The 15,794-nt window shown below is 41.4% G+C and overlaps 1 protein-coding gene across 5 annotated transcripts in view; it reads right to left on the reverse strand.

Annotated features, from left to right (window-relative positions):
• FHIT (fragile histidine triad diadenosine triphosphatase) overlaps positions 1-15,794 on the reverse strand; it is a 1,485,305-nt gene that overhangs the window by 1,047,040 nt on the left and 422,471 nt on the right. Inside the window, exon 3 of one of the 5 annotated variants that reach the window (XM_045989790.1) lies at positions 9,259-9,305. The exons of the other annotated variants lie outside the window; for them this stretch is intronic. The gene's annotated coding sequence lies outside the window, so the exon portion shown is untranslated. The remainder of the gene's footprint in view (positions 1-9,258; positions 9,306-15,794) is intronic. 5 annotated transcript variants of the gene reach the window in all.

Here is a 15,794-nt window from a genome sequence, read left to right on the forward strand (position 1 = left end):
CCCTTCCCATACACCTTCCCTCTCCTTTCCTCTCCATGCCTGGGGTGGTACCAGAAAAGGCTTCTACTAGCCTCAGGGCACTGCACACAGGGCCTTGTGCTTTGAAAATGGTACCTTTATTAAACTCTAGTCAAATTACCCAATTTGTATATGCCATCTGTTTCCTGCTGGGTTCCTTACTGACACAGGAAGAGAGAGATTTGATTTTGAAAGTTCAGTTACTGTGATCCTTGACTAATATTCTGTTCTGCTGATGCTCTGTGTACGTGATATAAGGGTCACACACCCAAAGGGTTCAAGACTTCATGCACTTCTTTACTTCTTTAGAAGAACCAACACCATAAACTGACCAAAGAAATAAAATGTCAGAATCATGAGTGTTAGAGTTCAGAAAACAAAATAAGAATTCATCATCACCAATATTTAATTTCAGGCCAGTTATAAGAGCTCTTGCTTAAGTATTTAGATGTGTAGTTCTCAATCCATTTTTCATTCATTTAATCAACGTTTATTAATAGTGCTACTACTTGCAAGGCGTTCTTTTAGGCACTTGGCGACACAGCAAAGACCAGCTCAAAATACCTACCCCCTTGAAGTTTAGACCTTAGAGGAGAGTCAGAAAATAAACAAGTCGACAATACCTGATGTGCTCATAAAAAACAGGTATGGAGGACAGAGGGTGGGAGATTCCCATAAGAGAGAATATTACCTTTCTTAAAAGGTAATTAATTTGAGCAGACACCAAAAGGATGGATGAGTGAGCATTGACAACACCCAGGGGAAGCATGACCCAGGAGAGGAAACTACAAGAGGCTGAGGCAAGAAATGCTGACATTTCCAAGTCACAGTGAAAAGGCCCATGTGGCAGGAGCAGACATGGTGAGGACAGCTGGTAGCTTACGCAGTTAGAGAAACAGGTGAGACAAGGCTGTCAGCCCCTTTGAGAATTCTGGCTGCTATTCTGAAGACAAGAAACCATTAGGATTTTGAGCAGAGTATTGACAGGAATAGACTTCGTCTTAGGAGGATCCTTCCAGCCGCCGCATTGTAAATAAGGCGGCAAAGATTGGCAAAAAGCACTCAGACAAAAGTCTCGGGCAGAGATGCTAGTGGCTTGGACCTGGCCGGTAGCATTTATGTTTGATGAGTCTTTAGATATCCACGTGGAGCTGAGTAGGCATTGGATGCACGCTCCAAGTGTGGAGTTGAAGTAAGAGGTCTGAGCTGAAGATAGAGATTTGGAAAACATCAGGAAACAGCCATGAGCCTGAAGGAGACCACTGGGGAGTGAAGAGAGGGAGAAGAGACAAGTTCGAAGGACAGAACCCTGAGGCATTGGAGGCTGACAGGTTAGAACGATGAAGGGTGCCAGCAAAGAACACTAAAAAACAGTGGCCAGTAGAGTAGCAGGAGAAACCAGAAGAGTGTGGTGGCCCAAAGCCAAATGAAAAAAAAAAACTATGTCAAGGAGGAAGTGATGCTGCTGATGGATCAAGTGAGAAAAGCACAGGGAGTAGAACAAAGGGTTTGTTTGGCCGAAAAGGGGCCTCTGTGACCCCTCCGTGCTCTGAGAAGTAGTGGATTTGAAAGTCTGATGGAAAGAACATCTGTAGACAATTCTGATCTTCTGCATTGTCAAAGGGGAGCAGAGAAATGTTTGGTAGCCAGGAATTAAGCAGGTTTTCTTCTTTTTTTTTAAATTCAGTGTGGAGACATGAGAACATCTTTGAAAGCTGCTGGGAATTATCTAGTAGGGAGAGGAGCCCAGAGGACGCAGGTGAGAAGAGATCATTGCAGAAGCAAGAAAAAGGTAGAGGTGGAAGGGGAGATCCGGGGGCCCCTGAAAGCCACGGGTGGTCGTGGAGCAGTTAGGCCCATGGGAGGAAGTACAGGGTCTGTTGTAGATAGGTTGGCAAGAGCATGTGGGGGTTTCCTCCTGACGGAGCTTTTCTCAGTAAAACACAAGGTAAGGTCATCCCTACAATAGAGAAGCAGGGAGGAGCCACCGGAGGTCTGAGAAGAGAGTGTGAAACAGACATCCAGGGAAGGGGGGTGGAGTAGGGACAGGTAGCAACCTGCCTTCAGTGTGAATCCATAAATCTCATTAGTATTACTTGGAAAATACACAAGATATAACAATCTGAAGCTAGAAGAAGGAGAATCCCAAATGTTGCGTTTGGTGGCGTTCCCCCATTCCGATCTGAGAAAGAGGAATGTGTGGGGCAGTCACTCTGCCTGAAAGTGAACTAAAGAGGATGTGGGGATTCCCACTTTCTCCAACATATGTGAGCAATTCAACCAACACAACATTCAAATATATGGAAATGATCTTTATTTTAGGTTCTTTCTCATTTAGCCTTTTAGGTTCTGAGAATGTGCAAAATAAATCTCAAACACTGCTTTTAAAAGCTTTCTTGTAAATTACCCCTGGTATGTGAAAGCCAAGCTCCTAGATAGAACCAAAGAGGGGAAAGAAAAGGAAAAAAAAAAAAAAAAAAAAGACTAATGACCCCTGACATTAGAATTTAAAATGCCCCGCATGCAAATCCACTTTCCCTTCACTCTTTTGTAATGCAGTAAGCAGTGAGAATTAGAATTGCAAAAATGAGAAAAGAGCTATGTGGAAATGATACAACAAAGTAGTTTCACAGTGATATTGAGAAAGGAATATGAAATGAATACAAGATAACACAGAGAGACAGAATCCGGTGTTCTGTATGGATAAGCGAGTATGTGTACGCGTACACGCATGTCTAAGGGAGAGCAAGGGAAAAAAAAATTACTTCTTTCTGTGCTTTGTTCTCCGTGAGCAAATTTTTAAAAATAGACACTGTTTTGGTCACATTTCAATAATGTGACACACGGTTCCTACGTTAGTTCCAAGCGATTTTTCAATAAATGGGTTTTGAAATATTTACTTGTAAATAGAAAGACCTTTTGAATATCTGATTTTTTAAAAAAACAAACTCAAGCAACAATCAAGATAGACTCTCCAGTAGTCTTGGACGTGACTTTGTTGCAATGATTGCTTCTGACACCCCTAGCCTCCACAGAACCCTGATGCTACAGATATCTTTCTCTCTGGGCTTCAGTTCAACACCGAAGTGTGACAGTGTAAGTGAGGCAGACCGTTTCACACCCTGTAGCCCGAACATAGTAAATAATGCAATTAAGTTTTGAGAAATCATTTGACCCATATGGATGTATCAGCCGCATAGACATGGACTAATTGCCTGCCCCATCCCCATACCCATCCTCCTTCTTTTCCCTTTTGTGCTACTCCCATCCACAGAATGAGAGAGAAGTTTCTCTATCTGGCCTATGAAGAAACAGAAAAGAAAATGCTTAAAAATTTCTCCTTACTTTTTTGCCAGTTTCCACCAAATTAAAGTTAATTATGCAGAAATCCTGGATTCACCTATCCAAAGAGAACTCAGTGATTAATGCAAAGAGCAGTCCAACCAAGGTAGGCACCTTCTTGTGTGCATGCAGAGCAATCGGTGTGGTAAGCCCAAGTAATGGATGTGGCATTGAAACTCCTGGTGTGAATGATGTGCCTACTTGGTATCTATTCTCCCTTCCTACTTTTTTTTTTAGATTTAAAGAATCTTAAAATTTTAAGATTAAAATTTTATTAATTTATTTGACAGAGAGGGAGAGCATGAGAGGGTACAAGCAGGGGGAGTGGCAGAGGGAGAAGCAGACTCCCTGCTGAGCAAGGAGCCCAGTGTGGGACTGGATCCAAGGACCCTGAGATCAGGACCTGAGCCAAAGGCAGATGTTTAACCAACTGAGCCACCCAGACGCATTCCTATTCTCCCCTTCTTTGTTACTAACAGCACCCTGATTTTTTTAATGACCTAATTAAAATACTCAGCTTCAGAATTCCTTGCATCTAGCAGTGATTGAAAGGAACAATAAGATCAATAAAAGTTGCCCAGAAGCCTTACTGGTAACATAAACAGTTGATTAACACCTATTTTGTATCTTAAAATAAAGCCAGTTAGGGAAAACAAAATGTCATTAAGAAAATCATAAGAAACAGAAAATACAGAACTGGAGCATAACCACTGATACTGGAAGTTTACATTATCATGTTGACAAGATGAATCATATGTCTATATGTACCTACATCAATGTTGTCTGATGTGACACAAAACACCATAGGGGTTACACAATTACTCACACAAGGCATCAAAAATGAAAAGACAATATAAGGTCTTTTGATAAATTTTAACTTTTTACAGTAGCTTAATGTATATTTTACAGTAATAAATGATAAAATAGGCTAGTATCCACTTATATTTAGTATTTTCATAACATACCTAGCTTTTTCTCAAATTTTCAGATATTTCTAGGCCATGTGGTTTTTTTGTTTTTTTTTTTTAAGATTTTATTCATTTATTTGACAGAGAGAGATCACAAGCAGGCAGAGAGGCGGGGGGGGGGGGGGGGGGGCGGTGCACAGGATCCCTGCTGAGCAGAGAACCTGATTCAGGGCTGGAACCCAGGACCTGAGATCATAACCTGAGCTGAAAGCAGAGGCTTAACCCACTGAGCCACCCAGGCTCCTCTACCATGTCGTTTTTTAGTTTTTCAAATTGTCACAAATCTCAAAAAAATTCACATACATATATGAGAGAGAGAGAGAGAGAGAGATCTCCCCTATTAGTTCTGTCTTTCTTGAGGACCCTACTTACTACACAATTGTAACTGGGCGTCTGCTTACTACGTCTAAATGCAATCCTCTCCAACATCTGAGACCTACCCGACTTTCTGAACCATGTAACTGTATACACGTCCTTGTATCTCCCAGCCTCCAGATCTATAGAGTGGGAATATCTTGGTGCCCATTTTGTAGAGGACAAAACTAAGGACTACAGTAGAAAAATAGCTTGTTCCAGGAGATACAGCTACTAAGTGGAAAAACCAGGATTCATGGGGCGCCTGGGTGGCTCAGTGGGTTGGGCATCCAACTCTCGACATTGGCTCAGGTCATAATCTCGGGGTCATGAGGTCAACCCCAGTATCAGACTCTGTGCTAAGCATGGAGCCTGCCTTAGATTCTCTCTCTCTCCCTCCCTCTCCATCTGCCTCTCCTACCCTGCTCACATGTGCTTTCTTTCTCTCAAAAACAAAACGAAAAACAAAAACGGGAGTCAAACCCAGAATTCAAAGTCTAAATGATGCCAAAGCCCATGCACTTACCCACTGAGTTACATGGCAGGTGATGGGTTGTGTTCTTTAATGCAGTTGCTAATGTAATCACTCCAACTGGTCTTCAGGGTTAACTTGCTTCAAGCTTATGCGCTCCTTCTTTGCTGACATAAGTCCCTTGATTTGTAGCAGAACTAATTTACTTTCTTTACTTTTCTTTCTTTCTTTTTTTTTTTTTAAGATTTTATTTTTATTTCAGACAGAGAGAGTGCAAGCACAAGCAGTGGGGAGGGACAGAGCAGAGGCTCAATCCCAGGACCCCGAGATCATGAACTGAGCCAAATTCAGATCCTTCACAGATTGAGTGGGCCACCCAGGCACCCCAGAACTAATTAACTTTTAAGATCTGCAGACCACTGGCCCTGAAAAGTGAAGGACCAGACTTTTCCAGAAAATAAGTCCGGACTACTAGGGAAACAATTACTTCTGATCCCAGCAAATCTGTTCAGGGTCACGTTAACATAAGACTAACCACCTGGGCACCTGTCACTCCCGCCCATAGCTCCCCTCCCTTTCCCACGACTTTCCCTTTAAAACCCCCAGCTATCCCCGGACAGAGAAGATAGTTTTGTTTTGGTTTGGGTTTTTTTGTTGAGAGAGAGAATCTTAAACAACCCACACCCAGCAGAGAGCCAGACACGGGCCTCGATCTCACCACTCTGAGATCATGACCTGTGCCAAAATTAAGAGTCAGATGCTCAACCGACTAAGCTACCCAGGCACCCTGAGAAGATTGTCTTTGAGATGTTAGTCTACCATCTTCCCAGATTGCCAGTTTCCTGAATAAAGCAACCAAATGGTGAAGAGCTGAACCTGAGTTCAGAATGGGTTCTCTGTCCAGTAACACTAACACAGGAATGGACTGTGACTGGGTAAATCTTAGGTGAGTAAAAAGAGCATATGCATGTTGCTCATCATATAAACAAATCAAGATTATTGTGTTACAGGGCTGCTAGCTCTCTTGCCTAGGGTAGAATTTTAATTTGAAAAGAAGCGGAAGACTGTTCCATATTAACTACTCCTGCTAACACTCCATTTTACTTCAGATAAAGATATCCTGTCTGTCAGGCACCCTGAAGTTTATCTGTGGAAGGCTAGGTTTATCCATTTCAAACTGCCCATACTTCCACAATCTCACTTTATTTTCCCTGTAGCCCCCTGAGTCAAGAAGGGCAAGTACTATTAACTCCATTTTTCCAGGTGAAAGAAGTGACCCCTGGAGAGGTTAAGTAAGTCACCCAAGGTCACACAGCAAATTAGTGGTACAGGCAGTATTGGAAAGCCTATCTCCTGACGCCCAAAGCACGCTTTCCATTATGCTGTGATCCCGCCACCTGTCATTTCCACCGCTTCTGAAAGGCTTAGAGTTGATGGGGCATGCTATCAGTTCCTCAAGGTAAAACCGTCCTATCTGGGTAAGAAAATGTATGAGCATGGGCACACACATATGCACACATACACAGAAAGAGACACTATAATTACATTTGCCAAAATGGTTTTATAACAGTCCAGTTGAGAATGCAGAAAATTCTAGGCTGCATTGCAGAAACAGAGCCCAGAGGATCAACTTCATCATGAAAGAGGATTTCTTCACTCATGGGTGTATGGGTGGGTGGCCGGCTGGTCAGACGGGCTGCATGAAAAAAGTGCTCAGGGGACTACAGGGTAAAAGCTAATTTAACTTTCATTGCTATTAAGCAGTGAGGATGAAAACACGAGCTGGGAAACAGGCATGCCCAAGAAAGAACACGGAGAACAATTAACCCTTCTGTGACTTTCTCCCTATTTCTAAACTGCAGGGTATTAAACAGTTCTTTGTGAATAACAAGTTAACATTTTTATTCATTCTATATGATATTTAGAAAAAAGAAAAGAGCTATGTGGTATTGAGTGAAAAAAAAATTTCCAGAACGAGATTATGGTCATATGAAGTCTTACCTGAAACCAAAGAAAGTACAAAGGGAGGTAACACACCACATTGTTGGTTTAGCACCAAAGCCAGGATTATCAGATGGCAATATTTGCCTTTCATAAGCAAGCAACCAGTCAGACACCTGCCTAGTGGCACTGGTCTCAACAACACAGAACTTAATTTCTCTCCTCATGGCTGGGTAGATGCATAGACATAATAAGGCAAAAAGAGGAACCACAGAATTTGAAGCTCAAAGACAAAAGACTGGCTCTGAGGATAGAAGTTCCTAGGAAATTGAAACAAGGTTTCCAAACATGCTGTCAAGACCAATGCCAGTGACCTCCCATCAAGGGAGAAGCCCACTAAAAGCTCTACTGCTTACAATGTTACCTTGAAAATCATCAGAAAATCTCAAGTGTCTTTTTCTCTGCTACCCAAGCAAAAGGAAGTTTGGGAAGTTCAGACACCAGGCAACTGGCCACCTTCTCAAAACTCACTTGCCACAGATTCAAAGATGTTCAAAACATGGACCAAGTTTCCCTTCAAACAAGAATTAAGGGTGCCTGGGTGGCTCAGTCAGTTAAGCATCTGCCTTCGGCTCAGGGCATGATTCCTGGGATTGAGTCCTGCGTTGGGATCCCAGCTCAGTAGGGCACCTGCTTCTCCCTCTGTCCCTCTCCCTGGCTCGTGCTCACTCTCTTGTGCATGCGAAAATAAATAAATAAAATCTTTTAAAAAACAAAACAGGAATTAATATTGGGCTTAAAACAGAAAGAAAGTGATTTGAGGCCCACCAATCTGGGCTGGAGAGTGAGCTTGATGGGAAAGGTGAGGGAAAAGCCAAGAAAAAAAGCCAATCAAAGGTGCTTTCCCTAAAAATCCTGGAATCCATGTCATCCAATCATGGTACCATGTCCCAGAGAGAAACACAATCCAGGATCCAGAAGGTTTTTCACAATTCTACTCAGACACACAACAAAATGTAAGTAGGGAAGAATCAATTCTTGATGCGTTGAAAATAACAGCAAATCATTCTCATCTTGTTGCTGCCTTTCTTAAAACTCTTCACAAGTTTGTTAAGTGGCTGACAAACACTCTCCCTCCTGGCCCTTACCAAAAACACTCTAATACCCAACCTAGGCAGCCTGTCCTGCTCACTCTCGTCATCTCTCAACTCCTTATTATGCAGTTCGACACAACCTCTCAGTTTCTTTCATTTTCTTCCACTTTTGCTAGTCTTGAGAGGATCTGGGAGTTCACCAAGGGAATACAGATTTTTCTTGTATAGAGATTAGGGAAATGGTGAAGACCATGAATAGCCATATGCAAATAATTTTACTGTTTAACATATTATTACATTTTGTCCCTTTGAATTCCATTGTCTCAAACAAACTCAAAAGGTAGCACTTGAGGAGCACGTGAGTGGCTCAGTCGGTTAAGCGGCTGCCTTCAGCTCTGGTCATGATCTTGGGATCCTGGGATCGAGTCCCGCATCAGGCCTTCGGGTCAGTGGGGAGTCTGCTTTTCCCTCTTCTTCTGCCCCTCCTCCCAACTGCGCTATCTCTATCTCTCTCAAACGAATAAAGTATTAAAACAAACAAACAAAAAATCTAGCACTTTATTTTTTTTTCCCATTTTATTTATTTTTTAAAATCTAGCACTTTAAAGGAGGAAGCTTTTCAAATGGTAGACCAGGAATTCAATACTGTTAAGAGATCTAGGAGACTCAAATCTGACTCCAGAGATAAAGGTCTTTCTATAACATAAAAGATAACAATAGGAACTAGGGTCAAAAAGAAATCTTTTTCCAGCCTCATTTTGACCAAGGCAGTAAGTGTTACTATGTGCCAGGCATTGGGCTTGGTGGTAGGAATACAGAGATGACTAAGTCAAGATCCTTGTCCTTAAAGAGGTCACAGTCCACCGCGGTGTTTCTCAAACTGCATTCCTCAGAGCACAAGAGTCTTTGTAAAAAGGGGTCCGTGGCCCAACCATCTGCGAAATGTGGCTTTTCCGTTCGGATATTTTTCAAACCTATCCTAATTCTAAATTAAGGAAACTTTATTATTTTACTCCAGGGTTTCTCAAATTTAATTCAGTACTGACTTATGCACTTTGCAAACACTCACCTTGAGATGAGCTTACAAATGTTGACGTAGAGGCATTCTACCTTTAGCTTAAACAAACATAAATAATCAGCACTTTCAAGATGAAATAAGGACAGTGAAAGCATTTTCATACAAATCATATAGCATTTCAACCAAAAAGGCAAGTGAATTTAAATGTCCAAACTGAGAGTATCTTTGTCTTCTTGTTACAATGAGAAAGTAAGCAATGAATAAAAATGGGTTGTGTGTGGGGTTATCTATTTTGCTTATGCAGGCACTGGGAGAGGTATCCAGCCTTCCAGATTATTAGGAGAAATTGTAGTAAGATCAAATCCTTAGTATCCATAGGGGTTACAGTCAGGGAAACTTTCTGGCATCCATTGGATGGATGGTGACAATTCCCTCATCAGTCAGTTCTAGAGCATGGTCCTTCAGCCGGCTACAGCATCAATGACTAGTCTCTCACCAGCACAGTTCTGTGCTATGATTTGGGAATCATTCCCGGAAGCCGAGCCTCAAGCCTGTTTCTCTGGGACTCCAAATGATTCTTTGAAACGCCTCAGATCCCTTAATAAATTCCTTTTCTATTTAAATTAGCCAGAGCAGATTCTGCTGTTTGCAACTAATACCCTCGGCCATGTTTTCCTTTCCCACTTCCAGTATCCAGGCAAAAAACTGTCTTAGCCATTCACAACCCAGCATTTCCCTCTCAGGAAACTCTAATCCAGCAATATTTTTCTGTGGAATCTCCACTGCCCTCCTTTATCTTCAAGCTGTAAGTAGTCAATGAGACTGACCCCTAGTTCTAGACTCCCACCTGTATTCCTTGCCAACTCAATCTTCTTTCTTAGCCTAAGGCTAGTCTATTTATTGTATGAAATATACTTTTCTGTCAGTCAACATGGCAAGGATCTTCGGCTAAGTCAAAAGCCTAGCTCTTCATTTATCTTTTGAGTTGTAAATACATCCCTGGACACACCAGTGCTTTGAACCCAGTATTTATCTGAACCGAGTATTTATCTCTCAATCTGTCCCACTCTTCAACGATCATTTTGGTTTTTTTGGTTATACATTGCATAGCTCTTCCAAAGTGTGAAGAAATCTGTCAGCGTAATTTCAAAACAAGATCCGGGTGGTCTAAGTATTAAAGCAGACAAGAATGCCAGGAACCGTACTGTTTCCCAGCTTGGTGAGTGACTGCAGAACTCAGGCAAATTGAAAGGGTATCCATAGCGCCCTCTCAAGAAGAGGTTCTCAGTGCCTTTAGAGGCTTCCAGTTTAAGAGCACAGGGTCTGGGGCGCCTGGGTGGCTCACTGGATTAAGCCTCTGCCTTCGGTTTAGGTCATGATCTCAGGGTCCTGGGATCAAGACCCGCCTCAGGCTTTCTTCTCAGCGGGGAGCCTGCTCCCCCCCTCTCCCGCCCTCTCTGCCTACCTGTGATCTCTCTCTTTGTCAAATAAATAAATAAAATCTTAAAAAAAAAAAAAAGAGGGCAGGGTCAAGACCACTGAGAAAGGTTACTTAAAAACTGCTCAAGGAAAATATTTAAATAGTCATCTTATGGGAAGAAAAAAGCACATTTCTTGATGTAGTGGTTTTAAAAAGATTTAGATCCGGCATGTGAATTCCCATAGAATCCTACTTAGCCCCCTTATCTATGTCAAAGCAAACTTAGTTTCACATCAATGGTGCTTCTCATTTATCTTACTGCTAAGGATTTATTTCTTATGCAAAATTGTTCATTTTTACCAGCTTGGAACTTTAAAAAAAAAAATCACATTCTCTTCTTCAAGAATTTTCATTAAGCCAAGGTGTCATCAAGCTGAAAATCTGCAGACACAGTTTTGGCTTACTTTTGCAGGGAACTCAGAGGAGTGCCCAATCCAAGCAACAGCGGATTATCACAAGCACTGCTGACAGATTCTTAACAGTGCTGGGAAGAGAAAAAAACATAGGTGGTATAGACCGCTTTATGAAGATTTCTGCTCTAACCTAAATTTGAACCCATAAGTTAGTCTATACTCCCCCATGACTGAAGATGCATTCTTCTCAAGGATGGCGGGGGAAGGGAGAGGGGAGTGGAGTTACAGTTGAAACTCAGAATGATTTTGTCCCATGATGTATACACGGGACCTGGGTTCATAACCTGGTACCTGGAAGCATGCCGATTATCACAGAGATAAAAATTAAACATACAGATGATAGACCACATAGATTTTTCACATCTCATATATTTATTTATTGAGGCACCAGAGAGAGTCATAATTAAAATGTGAGTAGGTAACGTCACTAACCAGAACAAAATTATCAAGCTACCTAAGAAGCGTCATAGAAAAATAATAAGAAAATTTCAAGGAAAAAGAGTCAGACTTCAATCAAATATTTCAGGCAGAACTATAGACATTATCAGTTATGATCTGCATAGCAATAGTCAAAGAAACTTCAAAACCGTCGAAACACAATTACCCGAAGGTTAAAACCCAGAGCATCAATATTTATTAGTGTACTTTCTAGCTCTGTGTCCAATTAAGTCCCCAAATCTCCTTAGACTTAATCCCCCTGATCATATGGGTGTCTAATACCTGTCAATGCAATTTCCGTGATTGCTAAGGAAACACTCCCTATTCATTCCATTAGTCTTTATCATCACTATATTAAATTATTCCCCCTAGTGTTTTCCCTCAGCCACCACTGGTCTGCCATTACAGTACTTCTGTTTTCCCAGAGTCTCAACACTTGGATGCCCGTGGCAAATGGGTTCTTCTTTTTTCTGTTAAATTAAACCATCCCACTGTCTTGCAAAGGACCAGGCAACTGCTTGAAGACTAACTTGTAACTTGAGCTTCCTACCAAGCTCTTTAATTAAGCGACAATATCATTGCTTCTCTGGTTTACAAGATAATCATTAATCCCTTTTGTTAAACTATTCGGCCTTTGGCCTTACAGTTTATTCACTTGGGAACTAGATTACAGCTTCCCAGACTAAAGCTACAGTGGCATTATTGTGACTTGTTACAAGTTTAATTAATGCCAAACAATGCCAGCCCAATTGCTGGCTTAATACCATTTCCTTTCATATAGCTGCACCCTCATTTTGCCTTTAATAACCCCCTTGATTAGTATTTTTCCAAATGTTCTCAACTCACACCTCCTGTTGAATTACAACATTCCTACTGGAAAGTGGCTGCTCAATTTTAAGACTTTAAAATTCTTGGTCTGGGTTTGCAGGGACATGTTTAGTAGATCAGCTGAAGTGAGAAAAGAAAATGGTAAAATTACCTTCATTGGTCACACATCATTGACAGAACAACACACATTTTATGAAACTTCTTCACATACCTTATTCAGAGAGCTGGGCAGAGTAAGTATTACCATGTCCATTTTATTGATCGCTGGTCTCCAAACCATGTCAATGCATACCAACCCAATGAAGTTATTTCAAATAACACAGCTCCCTTTATGTCATTTTACTCTTTTAACAGTCTAAATAAGACCATCCTTTGAACAAAGGGGATGCTGGCTTTTAAATAAGAACAGTTCGAAAGCCTCTGTTATAGAAGAAGGAATCAAAGCTCAGCAACAGAAGTGAGTTTACCAAAGTCAAACAGTGAATAATTGAAAAAGCAAAGACAACAACCAGGGTTTCCTAACCTCTAAGTGACAAAATTTGTTTCTGATACACTTACAGCCTTTGGAAGGTAGAATAAGGGATGCATTTGTCAACCCCTTCTCATGAGTTCGTTGTATTTTTAAATAGCCTTCTTGTTGACTGCAAGACTTAGGCTCTAGAAAAGCTAGATATCTCTTACTGATTCATTAAGTCATTCCTTTACCAATAAGCTAACCTTGTGTCAACTACCCTGGGAAACCAAAAGCACAGGAAAGGACTGAACACTGTTTCTGCACCATTAAGCATACCAGTGGGACATCCATAAAGGCATTAAAGACCTAGAGAAAAATCACTGAAAATGTAGAACAAATGGCATAAAATACCAAGTCCTAAGGAAAGAAGGACTAGTAAGGAGATTAATATTAAAATAAGAGAAAGAAAAGGAAAAAAAAAGGAAAAGGAAATGAAAGTGAGATAAAGGATGAATCATAGGAAACAGGGTCAATCAACCTGGAGTTCTTCACCATTTACTCAACTTACAAAGAAGGCAAATTTATAGCCATTTGACCTCTGTAGGGCTCGGTCTCCTCATGTGCAAAGTTGATATGATATTACTAGCTCCCTCTACTCTGCAAAGCCTACTGTGAACATACCAGAAGATAAAACACTTTGATGGCTTTTAGAAAAGCATAAGGTCGTCTACAAATAAAGTACAGGGAAGGGTAATGGCTGAATGATGAAAGATTAAGGTAGTAAAGGGAGTAAACCACTTCTATTACTTTGTCCAAAATTGGAAAATTATCATTTTTAAAAACTGGAAATACTCAATATATACTCCAAAAAAAAAAAAAAAACACCCAAAACTGGGAATACTCAATATATGCCTAATTGCAAAAGAAGAGTCTCAAAGTTAAAGAACTTGGTCAGAGGAGAACCTCAGGATTCTATGCAGACAGGTTCCATCACTGGTTCCAACCCTCATATCCTGGGAAATTTAGTTTAATCTCTTGAAATGTGTTGATTGAGTACTTCTTTTATGGCATGTCCTAGTTTAAGTTGTGGGGAGAGGTTGGTGAGCAAGACAGGCTTGATCTCTGTCCTCATGGGATGAATTCTGCTAGTGGAGAATAGAGGAAAGGGATAGGAAGACACCAATAAGCAAAGAAATAAATGTGGGAATGAGATCATTTTAGTATGTATCAGTATGAAGGCCATAAAACAGATCATGTCAGAGATAGTGACTTACATAGGGAGCAGGGAAAAGGTGGTCCTTTAGTTCAGGTGATGATTTAAAGGGGGAAGTAGCATGTGAGTAGAGACTGGAACAATACAATACTGGAAACATTACAAAATTCTAGGCCAGAGCTGCTCCAAGGAAAACCCAAGGACAGGGCTGAGAGTCAGGGATCAAATGGGAACTTGACTTGCGAGAGATAAGGATATTAAGGGAATATCACGACAGTGAGAAAATTAATCCTATCCTGATGAAGAAAAGCGAGTTACAAACTTGATCCTAACCCAGACAATCTCTCTTTACTTACCAAATTCATTTCGTGTATGCTTTGGCCACTTGAACAAGGCTGGAAGGGGAAATTTGGACCCACCCTGCAAAGGGAGACCATCGAAGCACTAGCCATATATTTTTTTTTTTTCCCTTGTGAGACCTTCAGTGGGCATTGGAGGGTCAAGGAGTCCCAACATGGCTTCTTTTATTGAACAATTCCAAGTTTGTGGGGACTTAATATGGCCTGTGGTCCAAAGGGGTCAGAGGAGTAAAGCTTGAGAAGTTAAAGATGTGTTCTGTTGACGGGAAGTCCTGGTAAGAATCAGAGGACTTCGAGACGGACTTCACAGTCGAGATACCTGGGCTGTCTATTCTCATCCTCTGAAAGTTCCTGCACAATGTCAGGTAGCTTGCTCTATAGATCTCTCCCTCTACGTTCTTGTCACGGCTTCTTCCTCTCATCTTTCAGGCCTGGGGGAGGAGAGATGGGTAAGAACACCTACTAGTACCAGGTTACTGCCCTCTCCCCTGCACTTCTGCTAGGAAGATGGGGATCTGAACAAAGGCCAGAAATGTAGTCAGAGTGGTTGGGACTCTTGGGTGTTCTCCACATAGAGATAATCATGGAAACTGGAATTCTGGATGAAGTTTCTAGGAAACACATCATCAAGAGACAAGAGCAATAATTGATGAGTAAACTTTAAGAAGTGCCCAAAGAGAGGAAGTAGGAAGAAAAGCTGAAAAATGGGACAGGGAAATAACAGTTGGGAAGAAAAGAAGAAGCAGAGACAGTGTTTTGTCCAGAAGTAAAAAGGAAAATTGTAAGAAGAAGGAGTAGATCGGAGAGCAATGAGAGAGAACAGCTCTTGGATGTGATGAGTGAGATATGTGGTGCCAAGATGAAGGAAAAGATAAGAGTGGCCTGCTGTAGTGATAGAATCTGTAGGCCGGAAGATGTCCATGAGCCCCTTCCTACACTGCAAGGGAAGAGGGTACGATGAAACTCCCATGGAGCAAAGTGCCTCTCTGACTTACTCCGTCAACATTCACTATATTCCTGATATGAGCACGGGACCAGGGGGAGAATTTATTTGCTCTCTGGGGCATCTGAAAGCTAACCCTGATGTGCTCTGAGTTTCATCCTAGAGAAAGCATAGCAACTGAGCAATTCCCCAGGCACAGGGGGACAGAATTTGAGAATGATAGAAAAATAGGATCCCCTCCCTCTTGGGCCTCTGGGCTGGTGTTGCTATATCCTGTAGTTGCAAAAGGAGTATGATGGGCAAACAGTAGGTGATTTCAATTCAATTTAAAGCAATAAATATTTGCTGAAAATCTGCATATGCTTAGTAAGGAGATAGGTGCTATGGGAGACAGAATTAAATGAAATTTTCCCTATGCTCCAGGAGCAAACAGCTTCATGGTAGAAACAAAACTAATGC

Source organism: Meles meles, chromosome 20 (assembly GCF_922984935.1).
Source record: "Meles meles chromosome 20, mMelMel3.1 paternal haplotype, whole genome shotgun sequence".
NCBI classification, from domain to species: domain Eukaryota; kingdom Metazoa; phylum Chordata; class Mammalia; order Carnivora; family Mustelidae; genus Meles; species Meles meles.